Raw genomic sequence first — 14,029 nt, 5'->3', positions numbered from 1 at the left:
CTGCCATAAATTGTATAGACTTGCTGACAGGGCAGAGTCGCCTACCTTCAAATATTTACGAGTTGTGGCACCTCCTCGCGGCTGCCACCTGTTTAATGCATCCTCCAGCCTCGCTCTTTCGCTACTGCGTTGTTGGTAAGTCCCAGGCTTAATTAGCAGCGGGTCCCCGGACTGTCCTCGAATTAAAGATTCAGCGGTGAGGGGGAAAACTAATTAACGGTTAGCGCGTGTGTTTTTCTCGGCTACTATGCAGCTGGGGCAGGAAACTTTTCAACTGCCCAACTGTTTCTGACGCGCTTTTAACACACACACAAAAGCCCAGCGACTGGTCCTTCGGTTTTCGCTTGTGGTTCAATTTGTTGCACAATTTCTTGGAAAATAATCTTTGTTGCAGCGGAAAATGGAAACACTTTTTCTCTTTGCTGGGGCCAAAACTGTTTCGTCTTACTGCGTCGCAGTTTCGCTTTATTAACAGGAGTCGACGACTGAGTGAAATGTCCTTTTTATACACACTTGTTCGCTTTTGCTTTGCCAAGGCGAGAGCTTTTGGGGCTCTCTCCTTCTCTAGCTTCCTGTATCTCTCTCTCAAACTCAGAGAATCATCTAACATTCTCTCGGGGTTTGTTATACCCGATACTCAAAATGAGTATTGGGGTATATTAGATTTGTGGTGAAAATGGATGTGTGTAACGTCCAGAAGGAGTCGTTTCCGACCCCATAAAGTATATATATTCTTGATCAGCATCAATAGCCGAGTCGATTGAGCCCTGTCCGTCTGTCTGTCTGTCCGTCTGTCCGTCTGTCCGTCCGTCCGTCTGTCCGTCCCTATCAACGCCTAGTGCTCAAAGACTATAAGAGCTAGAGCAACGATGTTTTGGATCCAGACTTCTGTGATATGTCACTGCTACAAAAATATTTCAAAACTTTGCCCCGCCCACTTCCGCCCCCACAAAGGACGAAAATCTGTGGCATCCACATTTTTAAAGATACGATAAAACCAAAAACGCAGAATCTTAGAGGATGACCATATCTTCCAGAGTGCAAAATCTGAATTGGATCGTTTTATTATTATAGCCAGAATCAAGAAAACAAGTTTATTCTTTCTCGCTCTGTCTCTCTCTAACACACAGGTTTCATGGTCTTTTTTTCCAACTGCAAAATATGAGTTCAAGGATCTCAGAACCTATAAGAGCCAGAGCAACCAAATTTGGTATCCACAATCCTGTGATATCGGACCTTGACCGTTTCGTGTCAAAATCTGTTGCATCCACAATATTGCAGATACGAGAAAACTAAAAACGCACAATCATAGAGTATAACCATATCTATCAGATTGCTGAATCTGGATCAGATCAGACAATTTTTATAGCCAAAAGGAACAAATCAATTTGCAGTGGCTACACAGCGCTCGACGTCACGCTCAGTCTGATTTTCTGTCTCTCTCGCACGAACTCTTTGTCGTGTCGTTTAATATTCGCGGCGTCTGCCGGAGGAGAGCCATACTGACTAAGTATCGGGTATAAATGTAGAGTTGCGGTGTCCGCAGCAACTCACAACGTTCCCCCTCGTCTAAATTGTCTTCTTTGTAGGTTATTGTGTTATACAATTTCATTTTTTTCAATTCAGAATTTGCATAATTTTGTATGTCGGATATTTCTACGACGGCGCGTTCAGGATTTTTGCATCCCAAACTTTTAAATTGTTCATTGTCAGATAATTCAACGACGGCGTGTTCAGGATTCTTTAATCCCAAACTATTCAAACTTTTAGTGTCGGATAATTCAACGACGGAGTGCTCAGGATATTTGAATCCCAAACTATTGACGGATAATTCTTCGTCGGCGTGCTCAGGATTTTTTGATCCCAAGCTATATAAACTTCCTTCTACCTTTACTGAATCACTTTTCATTTATTTTTCTTCTTAAAAATATTTTTTTATTATATATTCCTTCAATGAAAGGATGGTTTTTCCTCCTATAAAGGTTAATTTGTTTAAAGAAAGAACCTCATCATATATTAGTTTCTCTTCATTGTCTTTATAACTTAAAGTCCCCTTTCCTGTATCAATAACAGCTCCGATTTTCTTAATAGGTTAAATCCTATTAGTAAATCTGCCTCCATTCCATTTATTTCGTAAAACACTTGTTTTGTGTTAAAAATAGTTATATTATGGAAATATTTAATTATCGAAAACCCATTTACTGTAGCAACTTTCTTATAAATTGATAATTCTTTTTTATTTTCGTAAATTCCCTTTTTTATATAACAGGAAGTTGCTCCCGTATCTATTAAAACTTTTAATTATTTGTTTATTTTTGTATCTACTCTTTTTAAATAGGGCAGACCTACTTCGGGGGCTGATCTAAAAATTGGTCCTCTTCAATGTTATTTATCCGCATTGCTTTATTAGCCGGTTGTTCCGACGTTTCATTTGGTTTTCGTTTCTACGCTGGATTTGCGTTAGATTGATTATTTGGTACTACGTTTGCTCTAAATTGCTGAGCTTGTTTATAATTGTTATTATTTCTCCGATAATAACCATTAGTATTCTCCCGATAATATCTATTATTATTATTATTATTATTTCCCCTGAATTGATTGCTGTTCTGTCGGTTCTGGATTTGTAATGATTCGTCTACATCCATTGGTTCTGGGGCCTGATTTTGTTTTCTATTACCCAAGAAATAGGGTTGTCCCCATGACATGTTATTCCTCTGAAAATCCCTTTTTTGGTCGAATGGTGAACTATTAGTCCTTGGTTGTCGTTGGTTGAATCTTCATGTATTGTAATTATTATTCCCTGAATTTCTGGGGCCACTGAATTGGTAGGCAAATTGGGCCCTAATGTTATTTGATTGCAATTCCTGTACCTTTGCCAAGGCTTTCGGTAAATCTGGGGGATTCAATGAAAATAGGATTTCTGCAATGCCGCCGTTTAGGCCAGTGACAAAAATGCGTAAGGCATTGTCTCTAATTTTTATACCCGATACTCAAAATGAGTATTGCGGTATATTAGATTTGTGGTAAAAGTGGATGAGTGTAACGTCCAGAAGGAATCGTTTCCGACCCCATAAAGTATATATATTCTTGATCAGCATCAATAGCCGAGTCGATTGAGCCCTGTCTGTCTGTCCTTCTGTCCGTCCGTCCGTCCGTCCGTCCGTCCCCTTCAGCGCCTAGTGCTCAAAGACTATAAGAGCTAGAGCAACAATGTTTTGGATCCAGATTTCTGTGATATGTCACTGCTACAAAAATATTTCAAAACTTCGCCCCGCCCACTTCCGCCCCCACAAAGGTCGAAAATCTGTGGCATTCACATTTTTAAAGATACGATAAAACCAAAAACGCAGAATCGGTGAGGATGACCATATCTTCTACAGTGCAAAATCTGAACCAGATCGTATAATGATTATAGCCAGAATCAAGAAAACAATTTCATTCTTTCTCGCTGTCTCTCTCTAACACACAGGTTTCATGGTCGGTTTTGTCAATTGCAAAATATGAGTTCAAGGATCTCAGAACCTATAAGAGCCAGAGCAACCAAATTTGTTATCCACACTCCTGAGAGATCGGACCTTGACCGTTTCGTGTCCAAATTTCGCCACACCCCCTTACGCCCCCGCAAAGGACGAAAATCTGGGGCATCCACAAATCTCAGAGACTATTAAGGCTAGAGTAACCAAATTTGGTATCCACACTTCTGTTAGATCTCACTATAAAACGTATATCTCAGTATTTCGCCCCCCCCCCTTCCGCCCCCACAAAAGACGAAAATCTGTTGCATCCACAATATTGCACATTCGAGAAAACTAACGATGTGGAACGTTGTGAGTTGCTGCGGACACCGCAACTCTACAGTTATACCCGATACTAAGTTAGTATGGCTCTCCTGCGGCAGACGCCGCTATTATTGAACCACACGACAAAGAGTGCGTGCGAGAGAGACAGAAAATCAGTCTGAGCGTGACGTCGGGCGCTGCGTAGCCACTGAAAATTGATTTCTTGCTTTTGGCTACAAAAATGATCCGATCTGATCCAGATTCAGCAATCTGATAGATATGGTCATTATCTATGATTCTGCGTTTTTAGTTTTCTCGAATGTGCAATATTGTGGATGCAACAGATTTTCGTCCTTTGTGTGGGCGGAAGTGGGCGGGGCGAAGTTTTGAAATATTTTTGTAGCAGTGACGTATCACAGTGACTCGGCTATTGATGCTGATCAAGAATATATATACTTTATGGGGTCGAAAACGATTCCTTCTGGACGTTACTCACATCCACTTTTACCACAAATCTAATATACCCCAATACTCATTTTGAGTATCGGTTATAAAAACGCAGAATCATAGATAATGACCATATCTATCAGATTGCTGAATCTGGATCAGATCGGATCATTTTTGTAGCCAAAAGCAAGAAATCAATTTGCAGTATCGGGTATAAATGTAGAGTTGCGGTCTCCGCAGCAACTCACAACGTTCCCCCTCGTTTTATTTGATTTTTTTGTGATTTCACTGTCCTTTCCGTGAGTCATTATTGTCTTATTTATTAACAAGGTCATTTTCTTGTTAACCTCGTTATAGAAATCTATTATTGAAAGGTTCCCTTGTCGGAGAACGCTTAACTCCTGTTCTATTATGTAAATTGGTCTCTTGTCACTGTAAACAAAGTCAAGTCGTGAAAGTATGGCATCAAAATTTAAAACTGTCCCGTGGTTGGTCAGTGCGTCATGTGCTGGTCCTGTTATTTTGTTTCTTAAAATTGTTAAGGCAATATAATATTGCTTACTTCCTTTCTTATATAATTTCACTGCAGTTTCTGCAGCTTCCCTCCATCCTAAGTATTGGTTTAATCCACCATTGAAAATTGGTAGGGATTCTATTACTCTTAATGTGGTGTCATCTTTGATTGTCTCATCTATTGTTTCTGCCTGATAATCTGATACCTGATCGGATTTAGATTCTATTTGTTGTTTCAAATTTACTATTTGCTCCTGTACTTGTGAAATTTGAATTGCTATCAATTGTTTGACCAGATCTGCAGTGAGATCGGTCCTTGTCTGTGAGTTATTCATTTTTAGTTTTCCAAACTCTAAAGTTAGTTGATCCACCGTAAATTTTTCTTATATGTTTGTTTTTTATATTCTTGATCACCGCTGGGCTTAAACCTAATTGAACTTATATATTTAGTACTACAACTTTCGCTCACTAACTATCCGGTAGGGGTCGTCCTTCTTAGGGCCTTCCTTCTTGGTTTGGCTGACAGATCTTCGAACGGGTCTTCCTTCTTGATTTGGCTGACAGATCTTCGAACGGGTCTTCCTTCGTAAATTTCTTTGTTGTTTAACTGGGTCTTCTGGGGGTCTTCCTTCTTTGGTTTAGCTGATAGTTTCACTTTCTTTGTGTTTTGTTTTGATTGGTTTTGTTTAAAGATTGTGGTTTTTTTTGGTTTTTTTGTATTTTTGAATTGTCTTGATTAGCTTTTCTTGTATTTATTTTTGCACACCCTAAGCTCCGGTTTGTTTTCTTTTTATCTCACTTTTTCTTATCTAATATCTCACAGTCACTCCGCGTTTTTATATTGAAGGATTTATTCCATTAATTAATTTTCCTTCGGGTTTCGGCACGACGCAACACTTTTATTATTGGGTGCTTTTTATACAACGTCGCCCCACGTTGGGCGCCAATTAAATAACTGCGGTAGCGGATTGCGTTTTTAAAAAGTTTTTATTTAACTTCTAATTTTACATAAATAGATTTAAGTTGAGGGTCACAAAGGATTCCGGACAAAGGGTTTGCGCGATCTTAGTTTTTAGCTCGACTTTTCTGTGTCGCTTCTGGATCAAGACTGACTTGAACTTTTTGATCTTTGCATCGTCGATTCCTTTCGGGAATTGTTTTTCTATAAATATCTCAATTGATTTCGCCATACCGATTATTGCATTTCGTCATCCAAAGAGAGAACTGTAAAATGCCCAAAGTGCAGGATCTGCAGTAAGCCGGGTGTGAGATTGTTTATGGGAAGCCGGGTGTGGGCAAACATTGTTTTTCCATTTAGGCGAGTATCAAAGATTGGGATTGTTGCGGGAGCCATTGAGATTGTACATCTTAGAAATCAATTAGGCGGAGGCCCAAGATTGAAATTGTTTTCGTTTTAGAAAGCCAAAGGTTGCTTGCAACTCGTATAAGAGCTTAATAGAATTGGGTAAGTTAACTTGTATATCGGTCTTTGGAAACAGTTCGTAGTAGTTTACTCCTAATCGCAGCATTAGCTCTCAACTACCTCGGTTCTGAATGGCTCTGCAGCTCCCTTGGGGGTCCAGGTCCATGCCCCTTGCTCGGTATATGGGTCTTTTGGTCATGCCGACGCCCCAGCCCATCCTCCCTTGGCTGGCATAAATTGCAAAATCAACCAAAAATTGCCAATTGTCAGTTCCTTCCATATATTTTAGCTGTGCTTTTTTTATACCCGATACTCAAAATGAGTATTGGGGTATATTAGATTTGTGGTAAAAGTGGATGTGTGTAACGTCCAGAAGGAATCGTTTCCGACCCCATAAAGTATATATATTCTTGATCAGCATCAATAGCCGAGTCGATTGATCCCTGTCTGTCTGTCCGTCTGTCCGTCCGTCCGTCCGTCCGTCCGTCCGTCCGTCCCCTTCAGCGCCTAGTGCTCAAAGACTATAAGAGCTATAGCAACGATGTTTTGGATCCAGACTTCTGTGATATGTCACTGCTACAAAAATATTTCAAAACTTTGCCCCGCCTACTTCCGCCCCCACAAAAGACGAAAATCTGTGGCATCCACATTTTTAAAGATACGATAAAACCAAAAACGCAGATTCGTATTGGATGACTATGTGTTCTAGAGTGTAAAATCTCAACCAGATCGTATAATTATTATAGCCAGAATCAAGAAAACAATTTCATTCTTTCTCGCTCTGTCTCTCTCTAACACACAGGTTTCATGGTCGGTTTTGCCAATTGCAAAATATGAGTTCAAGGATCTCAGAACCCATAAGAGCTAGAGCAACCACATTTGGTATCCACACCCCTGTGATATCGGACCTTGACCGTTTCGTGTCCAAATTTCGCCACACCCCCTTCCGCCCCGCAAAGGACGAAAATCTGGGGCATCCACAAATCTCAGAGACTATTAAGGCTAGAGTAACCAAACTTGGTATCCGCACTTCTGTTAGATCTCACTATAAAACGTATATCTCAGAATTTCGCCCCACCCCCTTCCACCCCCACAAAAGACGAAAATCTGTTGCATCCACAATATTGCACATTCGAGAAAACTAACGATGTGGAACGTTGTGAGTTGCTGCGGACACCGCAACTCTACAGTTATACCCGATACTAAGTTAGTATGGCTCTCCTGCGGCAGACGCCGCTAATATTGAACCACACGACAAAGAGTGCGTGCGAGAGAGACAGAAAATCAGTCTGAGCGTGACGTCGGGCGCTGCGTAGCCACTGAAAATTGATTTCTTGCTTTTGGCTACAAAAATAATCCGATCTGATCCAGATTCAGCAATCTGATAGATATGGTCATTATCTATGATTCTGCGTTTTTAGTTTTCTCGAATGTGCAATATTGTGGATGCAACAGATTTTCGTCTTTTGTGGGGGCGGAAGGGGGTGGGGCGAAATTCTGAGATATACGTTTTATAGTGAGATCTAACAGAAGTGCGGATACCAAGTTTGGTTACTCTAGCCTTAATAGTCTCTGAGATTTGTGGATGCCCCAGATTTTCGTCCTTTGCGGGGGCGGAAGGGGGTGTGGCGAAATTTGGACACGAAACGGTCAAGGTCCGATATCACAGGAGTGTGGATAACAAATTTGGTTGCTCTGGCTCTTATAGGTTCTGAGATCCTTGAACTCATATTTTGCAATTGACAAAACCGACCATGAAACCTGTGTGTTAGAGAGAGACAGAGCGAGAAAGAATGAAATTGTTTTCTTGATTCTGGATAAAATCATTATACGATCTGGTTCAGATTTTGCACTGTAGAAGATATGGTCATCCTCACCGATTCTGCGTTTTTGGTTTTATCGTATCTTTAAAAATGTGGATGCCACAGATTTTCGGCCTTTATGGGGGGGGAAGTGGGCGGGGCGAAGTTTTGAAATATTTTTGTAGCAGTGACGTATCACAGTGACTCGGCTATTGATGCTGATCAAGAATATATATACTTTATGGGGTCGGAAACGATTCCTTCTGGACGTTACACACATCCACTTTTACCACAAATCTAATATACCCCAATACTCATTTTGAGTATCGGGTATAAAAAAAGCACAGCTAAAATATATGGAAGGAACTGACAATTGGCAATTTTTGGTTGATTTTGCAATTTATGCCAGCCAAGGGAGGATGGGCTGGGGCGTCGGCATGACCAAAAGACCCATATACCGAGCAAGGGGCATGGACCTGGACCCCCAAGGGAGCTGCAGAGCCATTCAGAACCGAGGTAGTTGAGAGTTAATGCTGCGATTAGGAGTAAACTACTACGAACTGTTTCCAAAGACCGATATACAAGTTAACTTACCCAATTATATTAAGCTCTTATACGAGTTGCAAGCAACCTTTGGCTTTCTAAAACGAAAACAATTTCAATCTTGGGCCTCCGCCTAATTGATTTCTAAGATGTACAATCTCAATGGCTCCCGCAACAATACCAATCTTTGATACTCGCCTAAATGGAAAAACAATGTTTGCCCACACCCGGCTTCCCATAAACAATCTCACACCCGGCTTACTGCAGATCCTGCACTTTGGGCATTTTACAGTTCTCTCTTTGGATGACGAAATGCAATAATCGGTATGGCGAAATCAATTGAGATATTTATAGAAAAACAATTCCCGAAAGGAATCGACGATGCAAAGATCAAAAAGTTCAAGTCAGTCTTGATCCAGAAGCGACACAGAAAAGTCGAGCTAAAAACTAAGATCGCGCAAACCCTTTGTCCGGAATCCTTTGTGACCCTCAACTTAAATCTATATCTGTAAACTTAGAAGTTAAATAAAAACTTTTTAAAAACGCAATCCGCTACCGCAGTTATTTAATTGGCGCCCAACGTGGGGCGACGTTGTATAAAAAGCACCCAATAATAAAAGTGTTGCGTCGTGCCGAAACCCGAAGGACAATTAATTAATGGAATAAATCCTTCAATATAAAAACGCAGAGTGACTGTGAGATATTAGATAAGAAAAAGTGAGATAAAAAGAAAACAAACCGGAGCTTAGGGTGTGCAAAAATAAATACAAGAAAAGCTAATAAAGACAATTCAAAAATACAAAAAAACCAAAAAAAACCACAATCTTTAAACAAAACCAATCAAAACAAAACACAAAGAAAGTGAAACTATCAGCTAAACCAAAGAAGGAAGACCCCCAGAAGACCCAGTTAAACAACAAAGAAATTTACGAAGGAAGACCCGTTCGAAGATCTGTCAGCCAAATCAAGAAGGAAGACCCGTTCGAAGATCTGTCAGCCAAACCAAGAAGGAAGGCCCTAAGAAGGACGACCCCTACCGGATAGTTAGTGAGCGAAAGTTGTAGTACTAAATATATAAGTTCAATTAGGTTTAAGCCCAGCGGTGGTCAAGAATATAAAAAACAAACATATAAGAAAAATTTACGGTGGATCAACTAACTTTAGAGTTTGGAAAACTAAAAATGAATAACTCACAGACAAGGACCAATCTCACTGCAGATCTGGTCAAACAATTGATAGCAATTCAAATTTCACAAGTACAGGAGCAAATAGTAAATTTGAAACAACAAATAGAATCTAAATCCGATCAGGTATCAGATTATCAGGCAGAAACAATAGATGAGACAATCAAAGATGACACCACATTAAAAGTAATAGAATCCCTACCAATTTTCAATGGTGGATTAAACCAATACTTAGGATGGAGGGAAGCTGCAGAAACTGCAGTGAAATTATATAAGAAAGGAAGTAAGCAATATTATATTGCCTTAACAATTTTAAGAAACAAAATAACAGGACCAGCACATGACGCACTGACCAACCACGGGACAGTTTTAAATTTTGATGCCATACTTTCACGACTTGACTTTGTTTACAGTGACAAGAGACCAATTTACATAATAGAACAGGAGTTAAGCGTTCTCCGACAAGGGAACCTTTCAATAATAGATTTCTATAACGAGGTTAACAAGAAAATGACCTTGTTAATAAATAAGACAATAATGACTCACGGAAAGGACAGTGAAATCACAAAAAAATCAAATAAAACGAGGGGGAACGTTGTGAGTTGCTGCGGAGACCGCAACTCTACATTTATACCCGATACTGCAAATTGATTTCTTGCTTTTGGCTACAAAAATGATCCGATCTGATCCAGATTCAGCAATCTGATAGATATGGTCATTATCTATGATTCTGCGTTTTTATACCCGATACTCAAAATGAGTATTGGGGTATATTAGATTTGTGGTAAAAGTGGATGTGAGTAACGTCCAGAAGGAATCGTTTCCGACCCCATAAAGTATATATATTCTTGATCAGCATCAATAGCCGAGTCACTGTGATACGTCACTGCTACAAAAATACTGCAAAACTACACCCCGCCCCCTTCCGCCCCCACAAAGGACGAAAATCTGTGGCATCCACATTTTTAAAGATACGATAAAACCAAAAACGCAGAATCGGTGAGGATGACCATATCTTCTACAGTGCAAAATCTGAACCAGATCGTATAATGATTTTAGCCAGAATCAAGAAAACAATTTCATTCTTTCTCGCTCTGTCTCTCTCTAACACACAGGTTTCATGGTCGGTTTTGTCAATTGCAAAATATGAGTTCAAGGATCTCAGAACCTATAAGAGCCAGAGCAACCAAATTTGTTATCCACACTCCTGTGATATCGGACCTTGACCGTTTCGTGTCCAAATTTCGCCACACCCCCTTCCGCCCCCGCAAAGGACGAAAATCTGGGGCATCCACAAATCTCAGAGACTATTAAGGCTAGAGTAACCAAACTTGGTATCCGCACTTCTGTTAGATCTCACTATAAAACGTATATCTCAGAATTTCGCCCCACCCCCTTCCGCCCCACAAAAGACGAAAATCTGTTGCATCCACAATATTGCACATTCGAGAAAACTAAAAACGCAGAATCATAGATAATGACCATATCTATCAGATTGCTGAATCTGGATCAGATCGGATCATTTTTGTAGCCAAAAGCAAGAAATCAATTTTCAGTGGCTACGCAGCGCCCGACGTCACGCTCAGACTGATTTTCTGTCTCTCTCGCACGCACTCTTTGTCGTGTGGTTCAATATTAGCGGCGTCTGCCGCAGGGGAGCCATACTAACTTAGTATCGGGTATAACTGTAGAGTTGCGGTGTCCGCAGCAACTCACAACGTTCCACATCGTTAGTTTTCTCGAATGTGCAATATTGTGGATGCAACAGATTTTCGTCTTTTGTGGGGGCGGAAGGGGGTGGGGCGAAATTCTGAGATATACGTTTTATAGTGAGATCTAACAGAAGTGCGGATACCAAGTTTGGTTACTCTAGCCTTAATAGTCTCTGAGATTTGTGGATGCCCCAGATTTTCGTCCTTTGCGGGGGCGGAAGGGGGTGTGGCGAAATTTGGACACGAAACGGTCAAGGTCCGATATCACAGGAGTGTGGATAACAAATTTGGTTGCTCTGGCTCTTATAGGTTCTGAGATCCTTGAACTCATATTTTGCAATTGACAAAACCGACCATGAAACCTGTGTCTTAGAGAGAGACAGAGCGAGAAAGAATGAAATTGTTTTCTTGATTCTGGCTAAAATCATTATACGATCTGGTTCAGATTTTGCACTGTAGAAGATATGGTCATCCTCACCGATTCTGCGTTTTTGGTTTTATCGTATCTTTAAAAATGTGGATGCCACAGATTTTCGTCCTTTGTGGGGGCGGAAGTGGGCGGGGCGAAGTTTTGAAATATTTTTGTAGCAGTGACGTATCACAGTGACTCGGCTATTGATGCTGATCAAGAATATATATACTTTATGGGGTCGGAAACGATTCCTTCTGGACGTTACTCACATCCACTTTTACCACAAATCTAATATACCCCAATACTCATTTTGAGTATCGGGTATAAAAACGCAGAATCATAGATAATGACCATATCTATCAGATTGCTGAATCTGGATCAGATCGGATCATTTTTGTAGCCAAAAGCAAGAAATCAATTTGCAGTATCGGGTATAAATGTAGAGTTGCGGTCTCCGCAGCAACTCACAACGTTCCCCCTCGTTTTATTTGATTTTTTTGTGATTTCACTGTCCTTTCCGTGAGTCATTATTGTCTTATTTATTAACAAGGTCATTTTCTTGTTAACCTCGTTATAGAAATCTATTATTAAAAGGTTCCCTTGTCGGAGAACGCTTAACTCCTGTTCTATTATGTAAATTGGTCTCTTGTCACTGTAAACAAAGTCAAGTCGTGAAAGTATGGCATCAAAATTTAAAACTGTCCCGTGGTTGGTCAGTGCGTCATGTGCTGGTCCTGTTATTTTGTTTCTTAAAATTGTTAAGGCAATATAATATTGCTTACTTCCTTTCTTATATAATTTCACTGTAGTTTCTGCAGCTTCCCTCCATCCTAAGTATTGGTTTAATCCACCATTGAAAATTGGTAGGGATTCTATTACTTTTAATGTGGTGTCATCTTTGATTGTCTCATCTATTGTTTCTGCCTGATAATCTGATACCTGATCGGATTTAGATTCTATTTGTTGTTTCAAATTTACTATTTGCTCCTGTACTTGTGAAATTTGAATTGCTATCAATTGTTTGACCAGATCTGCAGTGAGATCGGTCCTTGTCTGTGAGTTATTCATTTTTAGTTTTCCAAACTCTAAAGTTAGTTGATCCACCCTAAATTTTTCTTATATGTTTGTTTTTTATATTCTTGACCACCGCTGGGCTTAAACCTAATTGAACTTATATATTTAGTACTACAACTTTCGCTCACTAACTATCCGGTAGGGGTCGTCCTTCTTAGGGCCTTCCTTCTTGGTTTGGCTGACAGATCTTCGAACGGGTCTTCCTTCTTGATTTGGCTGACAGATCTTCGAACGGGTCTTCCTTCGTAAATTTCTTTGTTGTTTAACTGGGTCTTCTGGGGGTCTTCCTTCTTTGGTTTAGCTGATAGTTTCACTTTCTTTGTGTTTTGTTTTGATTGGTTTTGTTTAAAGATTGTGGTTTTTTTTTTGGTTTTTTTGTATTTTTGAATTGTCTTGATTAGCTTTTCTTGTATTTATTTTTGCACACCCTAAGCTCCGGTTTGTTTTCTTTTTATCTCACTTTTTCTTATCTAATATCTCACAGTCACTCCGCGTTTTTATATTGAAGGATTTATTCCATTAATTAATTGTCCTTCGGGTTTCGGCACGACGCAACACTTTTATTATTGGGTGCTTTTTATACAACTTCGCCCCACGTTGGGCGCCAATTAAATAACTGCGGTAGCGGATTGCGTTTTTAAAAAGTTTTTATTTAACTTCTAAGTTTACAGATATAGATTTAAGTTGAGGGTCACAAAGGATTCCGGACAAAGGGTTTGCGCGATCTTAGTTTTTAGCTCGACTTTTCTGTGTCGCTTCTGGATCAAGACTGACTTGAACTTTTTGATCTTTGCATCGTCGATTCCTTTCGGGAATTGTTTTTCTATAAATATCTCAATTGATTTCGCCATACCGATTATTGCATTTCGTCATCCAAAGAGAGAACTGTAAAATGCCCAAAGTGCAGGATCTGCAGTAAGCCGGGTGTGAGATTGTTTATGGGAAGCCGGGTGTGGGCAAACATTGTTTTTCCATTTAGGCGAGTATCAAAGATTGGGATTGTTGCGGGAGCCATTGAGATTGTACATCTTAGAAATCAATTAGGCGGAGGCCCAAGATTGAAATTGTTTTCGTTTTAGAAAGCCAAAGGTTGCTTGCAACTCGTATAAGAGCTTAATAGAATTGGGTAAGTAAACTTGT

The sequence above is a fragment of the Drosophila miranda genome (assembly GCF_003369915.1).
Source record: "Drosophila miranda strain MSH22 chromosome Y unlocalized genomic scaffold, D.miranda_PacBio2.1 Contig_Y2_pilon, whole genome shotgun sequence".
NCBI lineage: Eukaryota > Metazoa > Arthropoda > Insecta > Diptera > Drosophilidae > Drosophila > Drosophila miranda.
Note: the sequence above shows the minus strand (reverse complement) of the source record.